The sequence below is a fragment of the Cervus elaphus genome, chromosome 33 (assembly GCF_910594005.1).
Source record: "Cervus elaphus chromosome 33, mCerEla1.1, whole genome shotgun sequence".
NCBI lineage: Eukaryota > Metazoa > Chordata > Mammalia > Artiodactyla > Cervidae > Cervus > Cervus elaphus.
The window spans coordinates 8,247,298-8,260,868 of record NC_057847.1 but is presented as its reverse complement, the minus strand read 5'-3'; the positions used below and the strand labels follow the sequence as shown (position 1 = coordinate 8,260,868).

Genomic DNA, 13,571 nt, shown 5'->3' with positions numbered 1-13,571 from the left:
GTGTTTCTGTGTGTGTCTTTGTGTGTCTCTGTCTCTGTGTGTGTGTGTGAGTGTGTGTGTGTGTGTGTGTGTGTGTGTGTGTGTGTGTGTGTGTGCACGCGCGCGAACGGTCGCCTGGGAGTACTGGGCTGGGGCTCGGGCTGGGGCAGCCCCCGGGATTGCCTGAGGCATGCCAAGGGAGCCCCAGATGGAGACCCGACTGTCATCTGGTTTCCTGGAAGCCAAATCCGGAGGCAACCCAGGCCTGCGGCGGGAGTCGGGGCCCCGGCCACCCACCGGCGGAGGGGCTGGGGCTGCGGGGACCCAAGAGTTGGGCTGCTGCTGTGTTCGAGGGCCGCCGGCAGGCCGGCTGGCCGGCCGGCTGGAAGGCAGGCGACGGCTCTGAGGGGCCAGGGGCAGGTGGGGCTCGGGGCGGCCAACCGCGCCGGGGGAGCCAGGGCTAAAGGACAGGGGAGGCAGGAAGCCTACAGCACCCGGTATTCCCAGGCGGTCTCCCACCCAAGTACTAACCAGGCCAGACCCTGCTTCGCTTCCCAGATCAGACAAGATCTGGCGCGTTCAGGGTGGTATGGCCCTAGACGGAGGTGGCTGCAGCCAGGCGCCTTAAGAACCTTAAGAACCCTGCCTTGCGCCTCCCTTTCGGTCTGACTTGCCTGCCGGTCAGGCCAGCCGGCCACACCTCTCCAAGGGCCGCGGGCTGTACTTGAGCCGCACGACCTGCGACCGGACTCCGGTCGGCCAGGGCCGGCAGCCCGGCGGCCGCCCGACGCCGCCCAGCCTCCGCACACCGCCAAGCCCGGCCAGAACCCGCCTGGCCCGGCCCAGGGCCCCGGAGGGCTTCCTGGACCCCGAGTGGCCGGCTGGCCGTGCATGCCTGGGCCTGGGGTTGGGGTGAGGGGCGCGGAGGTCTCGGCGCCCTCCCGCCCTGGGCCTCTCCAGGCCCGCCCCCTGTCGGCGCCCGCGCCCACCCCCCGCCCCACTGGCCATCCAGGCTCAGGGCCACGTGGCCCCGGAGGTGTCTGATTCGGGCCCGCCGCGGACCGCGGCCCTCGGTCCTCTGAGCCTCCCGCGGCGTAGGCATAGCGCAGCCGGGGCCCTGAGCGCCCATCCTGCCCGGCACCTGCCCGGGGCCCAAACCCACCGCGAGCCCCCGGCGCCGTCCACCCGAGCGCCTCAGCCCCGCCCCTTCGCCCCACCGCGGCCCCCCTTGTCCCCACGCCGCCCGCCAAGCACGGGACCTTCCTGAGGGCCTTCAGACTCTTCCTTAAAGAGTTCTACGTGAATTGAAGACAGGATCTACTGGATGGTAACCAACTGCTAAAACAGACAGACAACAGTTACTTTGATCCTTCTTGCCTTACTGTGAGCTGTGACGGTAGGGAACCTCATGGCTGCTGAACTCAACGCTTTCATTCATTCTCTTGTTTCAAAACAGGGACTCACTGAGCTGCATGGGAGATGAATTCTGTCATTAGAAACGTTGCCACCAGGCTTAAGAAATATATTTATAACTCATTTCTTTCAGGAAACAGGTTTCAAGATCTCCATCAGAAGTCTTTTATTAAGATAAATCACAGCTTTGTCAGGTTCTCCAGAAGTACTCTTATTTTTAACTCCCAAGGAGAAGCGCAATAATAGAACTAAATGAACCTAGTAGGTTATTTTCTCTCTAATGGCACCTGTCTTTATTCATAGGAGTCCGGTCTACGTATTTCCTGGGCTTCCCTGGTGGCTCAGGTGGTGAAGAATCTGTCTGCAATGCAGGAGCCCTGGGTTCCACGGCTGGGTTGAGACGATCGCCTGGAGAAGGGAATGGCGACCTCTTCCAGTATTCTCGCCTAGAGAATTCCACGGACAGGGGAACTTGGAAGGCTACATAGTCCATGGAGTCACAAAGACTCGGACACAACTGAGCAACTAATACACGTATTTTTTACTATTTGCTTCGAAGAAGCAATCGTTCATAGCCTTTTATAGCACTTTCTAAAGAACGTGTGGTGCCTTTTTCTTTGTTGTAAGCTGCACTAGGTCTTGGTTGCCACACATGGGATCTTTAATTGTGGCGTGCAAACTCTTACTTGCAGTGTATGGGATCTAGTTCACTGGCCAGAGATGGAACCCAGGCCCCTGCATTGGGAGCAGCCACTGGATGCCCAGGGAAGCCCTCTAAAGAACTCTTCAAGTGCAACTTTCTGGATGTTCGCAGCAGCTCCGGGCAGTCCTAGTGATGATACTGTTCTGCACTCTCGAGCCCGTGTCCTCCCCGAGGGACACAGGGGCCAAGCGAGCAGATAGATGCTACCCCAGCGTCAGACCGCAGGGCCAGACTGGCTGTGTAAACTCCCTTCCAGTGATGTCCTCTTTTTACCGTTCCTCTGGTAAATTCAGTACTGTTTTCCTTGGAGCATGTGTTTAAAAAGGAAATCCTAGATGTGTTCCAACATTACTGCCCACTTTGAGGTGGACTGATATCTACCTAGGACTTGTTTATTAAACCCACCTGCCTGAGTACTGTGACTTGACTGGAGTTTTCTTGAAGTCACTCCTGAAGCATTGTGATGGTTTTGTCTGACATTAATAGATTTTTAAAAATGATACGTGTTGGCGTATGGCTATGAAGAAAGGGGAGAATCTGTTGCTATTGCAAACCAATTATGGAGGCAACTTAAAAAGGAAATCTGAATTGTAACTGTGTTTCTATTTATGTAAAATACGGTCCTTACCTTGCAGTCTGTAGTTGATGCGCACAGACACAGCAGTGGCTCGCGGGTTGCTCTTCTGCCATCTTCCTGTCCTCCTTCAGTCCCTGCATGTGTATAGGAACTTCAGTGAGATAATGGGGCATTTAACAGAGATTGCTCTGCGCAACACTGTCTTTAGTGTTTCTATTTTAAATTTGCTAGGCTGTTAATTTATATGCAAATAAAAGACACAATAAGAGAGTTCTGTGCCTATTGTGTATACGTAACCTGAAAGTAAATGCAGGATATTGATCCCAGAGGGAAAATAAGTTAGAGCGTCTGTGTTCAAAGATTTTTGAAAGTTCTTATTTCAGGCTGAACCGTTGTTGGTGACCCGTGAAAGTCGCTCAGTCATGTCTGACTCTGCGAACGCAGGGACTATACAGTCCATGGAATTCTCCAGGCCCGAATACTAGAGTGGGTAGCCGTTCCCTTCTCCAGGGGGTCTCTGCAACCCAGGGATCGAACCCAGGTCTCCTGCATGCCAGGTGGATTCTTCACCAGCTGAGCCACCAGGGAAGCCTGAACACTTATCAGCAGTTAAGGATTTCACAAATGCTAGATTGGAAAGATAAAATAATAATTCTGCTACATTAAAACAGATTTTCTTAAGTTCAAATTTTTTCAATGCAGTTGTAGGGAAGAAGTCTTTCCCCCTTATGGACATATCAGTATGTTAATGCCTAAGAAGTCCTTTTTCGAAAAGTTACAAAAAAGACAAAAGGCGGAAAATTATGCCAATAAGGCACCACATGATGATGCAAAAAGATGGATACAGACAAGGAAAGAAGGAATAAAAACTAAGCATTATGCTAATGGGAAACCATCATGCAAGTTAATTCGGGGGGGCGGGGGGAACCTAATGGAAAACACTTGCTTCTATGCCATAAACCATCTTCGAATTCAGGTTTCATTGGATTTTTCACGATAAACGTTTCATCACCTATACGTTGGCTTGTCGTCTACTTTGTGCAAAAGCCTGGAGCTCCTAACTACTAGGGGGTCTCCCATCCAAGTACTAACTAACCCTGCTTAGTTTCCCAGATCAGAAGACATCTGGCCCGTTCAGGGTGGTATGATCTCATCAGAGGGAGGCGGCTGGCGCCAGGCGCCTTCAAAGCCCTGCGCTGCGCCTCCCTCTCGCTCTGACGTGCCGGTCGAGCCAGCCCGGGCCGCACCTTTCCACGGGGCGCGCGCTGCACTTGAGCCGCACGACCAGCGACCGAACTCGGGCCGGCCAGGCCCGGCAGCCCGGCCGACGCCGCCCCGTCCCCGCACACCGCCACCCTGGCAAGCAAGCCTGGCCCGGCCCGGGGGCCCGGAGGGTTGCCGGGACCACGAGCGGCCGGTTAGGCGTGCAGGCCTGGGCTGCGGGTTGGCGTGAGGGGCGCGGAGGTCTGGGCGCCCACCCACCCTGGGCCTCTCCAGGCCCGCCCCCCGCTCGGGTCCCCCACCCACCCCTCCGGATCGCTGCTCAGGCCCAAGTGGCCCCAGAGGTGTCTGGCTTGCGGGCGGGCCGGCCGCCGCCGGCGACTGGAGCGCGGCAGCCCCGCCCCTTCGCCCGACCGCGGCCCCCCCTTGTCCCCACGCCGCCCGCCAAGCACAGGACCTTCCTGAGAGAGCGGACGAGCGACAGGCAGGGGCACGGACACGGACACACACACAGACACTCGCACGCACCCAGGCCAAGGGAGACAGCCGGCCGGCGCAAGCTCCTCAGCCAGAGCCAGACCCACAGCGCCTGTGAGAGGCCGGGGGTCAGGAGACTCAGAGGCAGAAAGAGATGAAGGTTCAGAGACAGACTCCCAGACGGCCAGAGGGAGATGAAGACAGACACGCGCGCGGAGACACACACACACACACACACACACACACACACACACACACACAGGTGGAGACAGACAGAGGGAGACAGACACGGGAGAGAGGATGGCATCCGATCCGAGACAGACACACTGGCACAACCGTGACCACCCCAGAGAGAGGCCCTGCGGAAGAAGCCGCTTCCCCAAGGGAGGGGGCGTTCCCTTGGGGCGGCCCAGGCTGGACGCGGTGCCCCGGGGCTGGCAGTCCCCCGTGGGGTCCCCAAGACTTCCTCGCAGCCGAAGTCTCAAAGGTCCCCTTCAGCTTGGCTCCCTAAGGCAAGACCCAGCCCCCGCCCCCAGACCAGAGGGTGAGTGTGTGAGAGTGTGTGTGTGAGGGTGTCGGTGGGCGAGGCTGTGGTCAGGCCGACTGGGGGCCGGGTGCATACCCACGATGGACGGGGGAGGGTGTGGAGGCGTGGGGGTGGGGCTGGGGGTGGGGAACCTGTGTGGTCCTCTTGCTGTCTCTCTCTCCCTCTTTCTTCTTCTTCTTTTTTTTAAAGGTAAGATGTTTTTATTGAAATATTGGGACTATTCTCTGTACAGCAGCAGTCTCACTGAGAGGCAGTTTTGCCTCCCAAGTAACATTTGACAATGTTTGAAGACATTCTTGATTGTTAAATCTTGGGGAGGGGTGGTATGAGTATCTCCTGGGTAAAAGACACAAATGAAAAATACTTCGGTTCAATTCTAAACACAGAGAATGTGCCAAATTCTCAAGAAACATTGTTCATACACTTAATTGACTTAATTTCCAAGGTCCTTATGCCTAGAGTAAGTAATCCAGAAACCACACCGTTTCTCGCCTAGCTTTACGCGGGACACGTGGGAGAACAAAAAGTAAGGTTTCACTCCATTCAATGACCTTAGTTTTCTCAGATGCAGTTTTCATAAGCTCACAAACTCCCGACCCACTCACCCTCCCCTGGGGTTGCAAATCTCTCCTTGGAGAAGCCAAAACAAAGAAAGCCCAATCCCGCACGGTGATCAGCGAAGTGCTGAGGAAACCCTCCCTCGGGATTTCAAGGCGCTGCTCCCGCAGAGGGCCTGCCCACCTAACCACTGCCGGGCAAATGAAGGAGTCCAACCTGCTCGAGAAACGCTCACTCAAGGGAGGCTCTGACGCCAGAGCCCCGGGCCCAGACCCCACAGAGAGCAATCCCTCCTCAGAGCCTCAGGGGCCAGGCCTCGGGGCCCGCTCCCTCAGGGCAGAAGGTGCGCGATAGGGCGCGAGACTGGGGCGCCGAGAGGGCCTGGGACGCCCCGCGCACCCGCCCACCCGCCCTCCCAGAGTGGAGGAGGAGCCCGCCGGTCTCCGGCCTCCACCACCCCGGCCCCCGACTTACCGCGGTGCGCTGGGGGAGGGGAAGTGTCAGGAGTGAGGGGCTAGGCCGCACCACCACCCGCCGCTCAGAGAGCAGCGCGCGGCCGCCACGAAACCGTCGCCGCCGCCGTCTCCAGCACCGATACCGACCGCCGCCGCTCCGGGCGCAGCGCGTAGGGGGCCCGACTGCGTCGCACGCCGCCCGCCCGCCATCAGAGGCTCGCTGCGCGGGCTCCGCCCTCGCTGTCTGTGCATTGGCTGACTCCGCCACCACTCTATCTACATCCGCCCTGTTCTTCACTGGACCACGGGGCTTTTGAAACCGAACGTGAGGGTTGTGAGGGTTGTCTCTGCCAGACTAGGACTCTCTCCCCTCTTTCTGAGTCTCCCTTCCCTGTGCTTTGCAGCTCTTCACCTGTCCGGGGCGGGGTGTGTCTGTGTGTTTCTGTGTGTGTCTTTGTGTGTCTCTGTCTCTGTGTGTGTGTGTGAGTGTGTGTGTGTGTGTGTGTGTGTGTGTGTGTGTGTGTGTGTGTGTGTGTGTGTGTGTGCACGCGCGCGAACGGTCGCCTGGGAGTACTGGGCTGGGGCTCGGGCTGGGGCAGCCCCCGGGATTGCCTGAGGCATGCCAAGGGAGCCCCAGATGGAGACCCGACTGTCATCTGGTTTCCTGGAAGCCAAATCCGGAGGCAACCCAGGCCTGCGGCGGGAGTCGGGGCCCCGGCCACCCACCGGCGGAGGGGCTGGGGCTGCGGGGACCCAAGAGTTGGGCTGCTGCTGTGTTCGAGGGCCGCCGGCAGGCCGGCTGGCCGGCCGGCTGGAAGGCAGGCGACGGCTCTGAGGGGCCAGGGGCAGGTGGGGCTCGGGGCGGCCAACCGCGCCGGGGGAGCCAGGGCTAAAGCACAGGGGAGGCAGGAAGCCTACAGCACCCGGTATTCCCAGGCGGTCTCCCACCCAAGTACTAACCAGGCCAGACCCTGCTTCGCTTCCCAGATCAGACAAGATCTGGCGCGTTCAGGGTGGTATGGCCCTAGACGGAGGTGGCTGCAGCCAGGCGCCTTAAGAACCTTAAGAACCCTGCCTTGCGCCTCCCTTTCGGTCTGACTTGCCTGCCGGTCAGGCCAGCCGGCCACACCTCTCCAAGGGCCGCGGGCTGTACTTGAGCCGCACGACCTGCGACCGGACTCCGGTCGGCCAGGGCCGGCAGCCCGGCGGCCGCCCGACGCCGCCCAGCCTCCGCACACCGCCAAGCCCGGCCAGAACCCGCCTGGCCCGGCCCGGGGCCCCGGAGGGCTTCCTGGACCCCGAGTGGCCGGCTGGCCGTGCATGCCTGGGCCTGGGGTTGGGGTGAGGGGCGCGGAGGTCTCGGCGCCCTCCCGCCCTGGGCCTCTCCAGGCCCGCCCCCTGTCGGCGCCCGCGCCCACCCCCCGCCCCACTGGCCATCCAGGCTCAGGGCCACGTGGCCCCGGAGGTGTCTGATTCGGGCCCGCCGCGGACCGCGGCCCTCGGTCCTCTGAGCCTCCCGCGGCGTAGGCATAGCGCAGCCGGGGCCCTGAGCGCCCATCCTGCCCGGCACCTGCCCGGGGCCCAAACCCACCGCGAGCCCCCGGCGCCGTCCACCCGAGCGCCTCAGCCCCGCCCCTTCGCCCCACCGCGGCCCCCCTTGTCCCCACGCCGCCCGCCAAGCACGGGACCTTCCTGAGGGCCTTCAGACTCTTCCTTAAAGAGTTCTACGTGAATTGAAGACAGGATCTACTGGATGGTAACCAACTGCTAAAACAGACAGACAACAGTTACTTTGATCCTTCTTGCCTTACTGTGAGCTGTGACGGTAGGGAACCTCATGGCTGCTGAACTCAACGCTTTCATTCATTCTCTTGTTTCAAAACAGGGACTCATTGAGCTGCATGGGAGATGAATTCTGTCATTAGAAACGTTGCCACCAGGCTTAAGAAATATATTTATAACTCATTTCTTTCAGGAAACAGGTTTCAAGATCTCCATCAGAAGTCTTTTATTAAGATAAATCACAGCTTTGTCAGGTTCTCCAGAAGTACTCTTATTTTTAACTCCCAAGGAGAAGCGCAATAATAGAACTAAATGAACCTAGTAGGTTATTTTCTCTCTAATGGCACCTGTCTTTATTCATAGGAGTCCGGTCTACGTATTTCCTGGGCTTCCCTGGTGGCTCAGGTGGTGAAGAATCTGTCTGCAATGCAGGAGCCCTGGGTTCCACGGCTGGGTTGAGACGATCGCCTGGAGAAGGGAATGGCGACCTCTTCCAGTATTCTCGCCTAGAGAATTCCACGGACAGGGGAACTTGGAAGGCTACATAGTCCATGGAGTCACAAAGACTCGGACACAACTGAGCAACTAATACACGTATTTTTTACTATTTGCTTCGAAGAAGCAATCGTTCATAGCCTTTTATAGCACTTTCTAAAGAACGTGTGGTGCCTTTTTCTTTGTTGTAAGCTGCACTAGGTCTTGGTTGCCACACATGGGATCTTTAATTGTGGCGTGCAAACTCTTACTTGCAGTGTATGGGATCTAGTTCACTGGCCAGAGATGGAACCCAGGCCCCTGCATTGGGAGCAGCCACTGGATGCCCAGGGAAGCCCTCTAAAGAACTCTTCAAGTGCAACTTTCTGGATGTTCGCAGCAGCTCCGGGCAGTCCTAGTGATGATACTGTTCTGCACTCTCGAGCCCGTGTCCTCCCCGAGGGACACAGGGGCCAAGCGAGCAGATAGATGCCACCCCAGCGTCAGACCGCAGGGCCAGACTGGCTGTGTAAACTCCCTTCCAGTGATGCCCTCTTTTTACCGTTCCTCTGGTAAATTCAGTACTGTTTTCCTTGGAGCATGTGTTTAAAAAGGAAATCCTAGATGTGTTCCAACATTACTGCCCACTTTGAGGTGGACTGATATCTACCTAGGACTTGTTTATTAAACCCACCTGCCTGAGTACTGTGACTTGACTGGAGTTTTCTTGAAGTCACTCCTGAAGCATTGTGATGGTTTTGTCTGACATTAATAGATTTTTAAAAATGATACGTGTTGGCGTATGGCTACGAAGAAAGGGGAGAATCTGTTGCTATTGCAAACCAATTATGGAGGCAACTTAAAAAGGAAATCTGAATTGTAACTGTGTTTCTATTTATGTAAAATACGGTCCTTACCTTGCAGTCTGTAGTTGATGCGCACAGACACAGCAGTGGCTCGCGGGTTGCTCTTCTGCCATCTTCCTGTCCTCCTTCAGTCCCTGCATGTGTATAGGAACTTCAGTGAGATAATGGGGCATTTAACAGAGATTGCTCTGCGCAACACTGTCTTTAGTGTTTCTATTTTAAATTTGCTAGGCTGTTAATTTATATGCAAATAAAAGACACAATAAGAGAGTTCTGTGCCTATTGTGTATACGTAACCTGAAAGTAAATGCAGGATATTGATCCCAGAGGGAAAATAAGTTAGAGCGTCTGTGTTCAAAGATTTTTGAAAGTTCTTATTTCAGGCTGAACCGTTGTTGGTGACCCGTGAAAGTCGCTCAGTCATGTCTGACTCTGCGAACGCAGGGACTATACAGTCCATGGAATTCTCCAGGCCCGAATACTAGAGTGGGTAGCCGTTCCCTTCTCCAGGGGGTCTCTGCAACCCAGGGATCGAACCCAGGTCTCCTGCATGCCAGGTGGATTCTTCACCAGCTGAGCCACCAGGGAAGCCTGAACACTTATCAGCAGTTAAGGATTTCACAAATGCTAGATTGGAAAGATAAAATAATAATTCTGCTACATTAAAACAGATTTTCTTAAGTTCAAATTTTTTCAATGCAGTTGTAGGGAAGAAGTCTTTCCCCCTTATGGACATATCAGTATGTTAATGCCTAAGAAGTCCTTTTTCGAAAAGTTACAAAAAAGACAAAAGGCGGAAAATTATGCCAATAAGGCACCACATGATGATGCAAAAAGATGGATACAGACAAGGAAAGAAGGAATAAAAACTAAGCATTATGCTAATGGGAAACCATCATGCAAGTTAATTCGGGGGGGCGGGGGGAACCTAATGGAAAACACTTGCTTCTATGCCATAAACCATCTTCGAATTCAGGTTTCATTGGATTTTTCACGATAAACGTTTCATCACCTATACGTTGGCTTGTCGTCTACTTTGTGCAAAAGCCTGGAGCTCCTAACTACTAGGGGGTCTCCCATCCAAGTACTAACTAACCCTGCTTAGTTTCCCAGATCAGAAGACATCTGGCCCGTTCAGGGTGGTATGATCTCATCAGAGGGAGGCGGCTGGCGCCAGGCGCCTTCAAAGCCCTGCGCTGCGCCTCCCTCTCGCTCTGACGTGCCGGTCGAGCCAGCCCGGGCCGCACCTTTCCACGGGGCGCGCGCTGCACTTGAGCCGCACGACCAGCGACCGAACTCGGGCCGGCCAGGCCCGGCAGCCCGGCCGACGCCGCCCCGTCCCCGCACACCGCCACCCTGGCAAGCAAGCCTGGCCCGGCCCGGGGGCCCGGAGGGTTGCCGGGACCACGAGCGGCCGGTTAGGCGTGCAGGCCTGGGCTGCGGGTTGGCGTGAGGGGCGCGGAGGTCTGGGCGCCCACCCACCCTGGGCCTCTCCAGGCCCGCCCCCCGCTCGGGTCCCCCACCCACCCCTCCGGATCGCTGCTCAGGCCCAAGTGGCCCCAGAGGTGTCTGGCTTGCGGGCGGGCCGGCCGCCGCCGGCGACTGGAGCGCGGCAGCCCCGCCCCTTCGCCCGACCGCGGCCCCCCCTTGTCCCCACGCCGCCCGCCAAGCACAGGACCTTCCTGAGAGAGCGGACGAGCGACAGGCAGGGGCACGGACACGGACACACACACAGACACTCGCACGCACCCAGGCCAAGGGAGACAGCCGGCCGGCGCAAGCTCCTCAGCCAGAGCCAGACCCACAGCGCCTGTGAGAGGCCGGGGGTCAGGAGACTCAGAGGCAGAAAGAGATGAAGGTTCAGAGACAGACTCCCAGACGGCCAGAGGGAGATGAAGACAGACACGCGCGCGGACACACACACACACACACACACACACACACACACACAGGTGGAGACAGACAGAGGGAGACAGACACGGGAGAGAGGATGGCATCCGATCCGAGACAGACACACTGGCACAACCGTGACCACCCCAGAGAGAGGCCCTGCGGAAGAAGCCGCTTCCCCAAGGGAGGGGGCGTTCCCTTGGGGCGGCCCAGGCTGGACGCGGTGCCCCGGGGCTGGCAGTCCCCCGTGGGGTCCCCAAGACTTCCTCGCAGCCGAAGTCTCAAAGGTCCCCTTCAGCTTGGCTCCCTAAGGCAAGACCCAGCCCCCGCCCCCAGACCAGAGGGTGAGTGTGTGAGAGTGTGTGTGTGAGGGTGTCGGTGGGCGAGGCTGTGGTCAGGCCGACCGGGGGCCGGGTGCATACCCACGATGGACGGGGGAGGGTGTGGAGGCGTGGGGGTGGGGCTGGGGGTGGGGAACCTGTGTGGTCCTCTTGCTGTCTCTCTCTCCCTCTTTCTTCTTCTTCTTTTTTTTAAAGGTAAGATGTTTTTATTGAAATATTGGGACTATTCTCTGTACAGCAGCAGTCTCACTGAGAGGCAGTTTTGCCTCCCAAGTAACATTTGACAATGTTTGAAGACATTCTTGGGGGTGGTATGAGTATCTCCTGGGTAAAAGACACAAATGAAAAATACTTCGGTTCAATTCTAAACACAGAGAATGTGCCAAATTCTCAAGAAACATTGTTCATACACTTCATTGACTTAATTTCCAAGGTCCTTATGCCTAGAGTAAGTAATCCAGAAACCACACACCGTTTCTCGCCTAGCTTTACGCGGGACACGTGGGGAGAACAAAAAGTAAGGTTTCACTCCATTCAATGACCTTAGTTTTCTCAGATGCAGTTTTCATAAGCTCACAAACTCCCGACCCACTCACCCTCCCCTGGGGTTGCAAATCTCTCCTTGGAGAAGCCAAAACAAAGAAAGCCCAATCCCGCACGGTGATCAGCGAAGTGCTGAGGAAACCCTCCCTCGGGATTTCAAGGCGCTGCTCCCGCAGAGGGCCTGCCCACCTAACCACTGCCGGGCAAATGAAGGAGTCCAACCTGCTCGAGAAACGCTCACTCAAGGGAGGCTCTGACGCCAGAGCCCCGGGCCCAGACCCCACAGGAGAGCAATCCCTCCTCAGAGCCTCAGGGGCCAGGCCTCGGGGCCCGCTCCCTCAGGGCAGAAGGTGCGCGATAGGGCGCGAGACTGGGGCGCCCGAGAGGGCCTGGGACGCCCCGCGCACCCGCCCACCCGCCCTCCCAGAGTGGAGGAGGAGCCCGCCGGTCTCCGGCCTCCACCACCCCGGCCCCCGACTTACCGCGGTGCGCTGGGGGAGGGGAAGTGTCAGGAGTGAGGGGCTAGGCCGCACCACCAACCCGCCGCTCAGAGAGCAGCGCGCGGCCGCCACGAAACCGTCGCCGCCGCCGTCTCCAGCACCGATACCGACCGCCGCCGCTCCGGGCGCAGCGCGTAGGGGGCCCGACTGCGTCGCACGCCGCCCCGCCCGCCATCAGAGGCTCGCTGCGCGGGGCTCCGCCCTCGCTGTCTGTGCATTGGCTGACTCCGCCACCACTCTATCTACATCCGCCCTGTTCTTCACTGGACCACGGGGGCTTTTGAAACCGAACGTGAGGGTTGTGAGGGGTTGTCTCTGCCAGACTACTAGGACTCTCTCCCCCTCTTTCTGAGTCTCCCTTCCCTGTGCTTTGCAGCTCTTCACCTGTCCGGGGCGGGGTGTGTCTGTGTGTTTCTGTGTGTGTCTTTGTGTGTCTCTGTCTCTGTGTGTGTGTGTGAGTGTGTGTGTGTGTGTGTGTGTGTGTGTGTGTGTGTGTGTGTGTGTGTGTGTGTGTGTGTGCACGCGCGCGAACGGTCGCCTGGGAGTACTGGGCTGGGGGCTCGGGCTGGGGGCAGCCCCCGGGAGTGCCTGAGGCATGCCAGGGGAGCCCCAGATGGAGACCCGACTGTCATCTGGTTTCCTGGAAGCCAAATCCGGAGGCAACCCAGGCCTGCGGCGGGAGTCGGGGCCCCGGCCACCCACCGGCGGAGGGGCTGGGGCTGCGGGGACCCAAGAGTTGGGGCTGCTGCTGTGTTCGAGGGCCGCCCGGCAGGCCGGCTGGCCGGCCGGCTGGAAGGCAGGCGACGGCTCTGAGGGGCCAGGGGCAGGTGGGGCTCGGGGCGGCCAACCGCGCCGGGGGAGCCAGGGCTAAAGCACAGGGGGAGGCAGGAAGCCTACAGCACCCGGTATTCCCAGGCGGTCTCCCACCCCAAGTACTAACCAGGCCAGACCCCTGCTTCGCTTCCCAGATCAGACAAGATCTGGCGCGTTCAGGGTGGTATGGCCCTAGACGGAGGTGGCTGCAGCCAGGCGCCTTAAGAACCTTAAGAACCCTGCCTTGCGCCTCCCTTTCGGTCTGACTTGCCTGCCGGTCAGGCCAGCCGGCCACACCTCTCCAAGGGCCGCGGGCTGTACTTGAGCCGCACGACCTGCGACCGGACTCCGGTCGGCCAGGGCCGGCAGCCCGGCGGCCGCCCGACGCCGCCCAGCCTCCGCACACCGCCAAGCCCGGCCAGAACCCGCCTG

The 13,571-nt window shown here is 58.3% G+C and overlaps 3 pseudogenes; all 3 read right to left on the bottom strand.

Moving 5' to 3' along the window:
• Positions 1-461: 461 nt before the first annotated feature.
• On the bottom strand, positions 462-580 carry LOC122688928 (annotated as a pseudogene).
• A 6,261-nt stretch (positions 581-6,841) lies between these two features.
• LOC122688926 lies at positions 6,842-6,960 on the bottom strand (annotated as a pseudogene).
• A 6,256-nt stretch (positions 6,961-13,216) lies between these two features.
• Positions 13,217-13,337, bottom strand: LOC122688799 (annotated as a pseudogene).
• Positions 13,338-13,571: the final 234 nt, after the last annotated feature.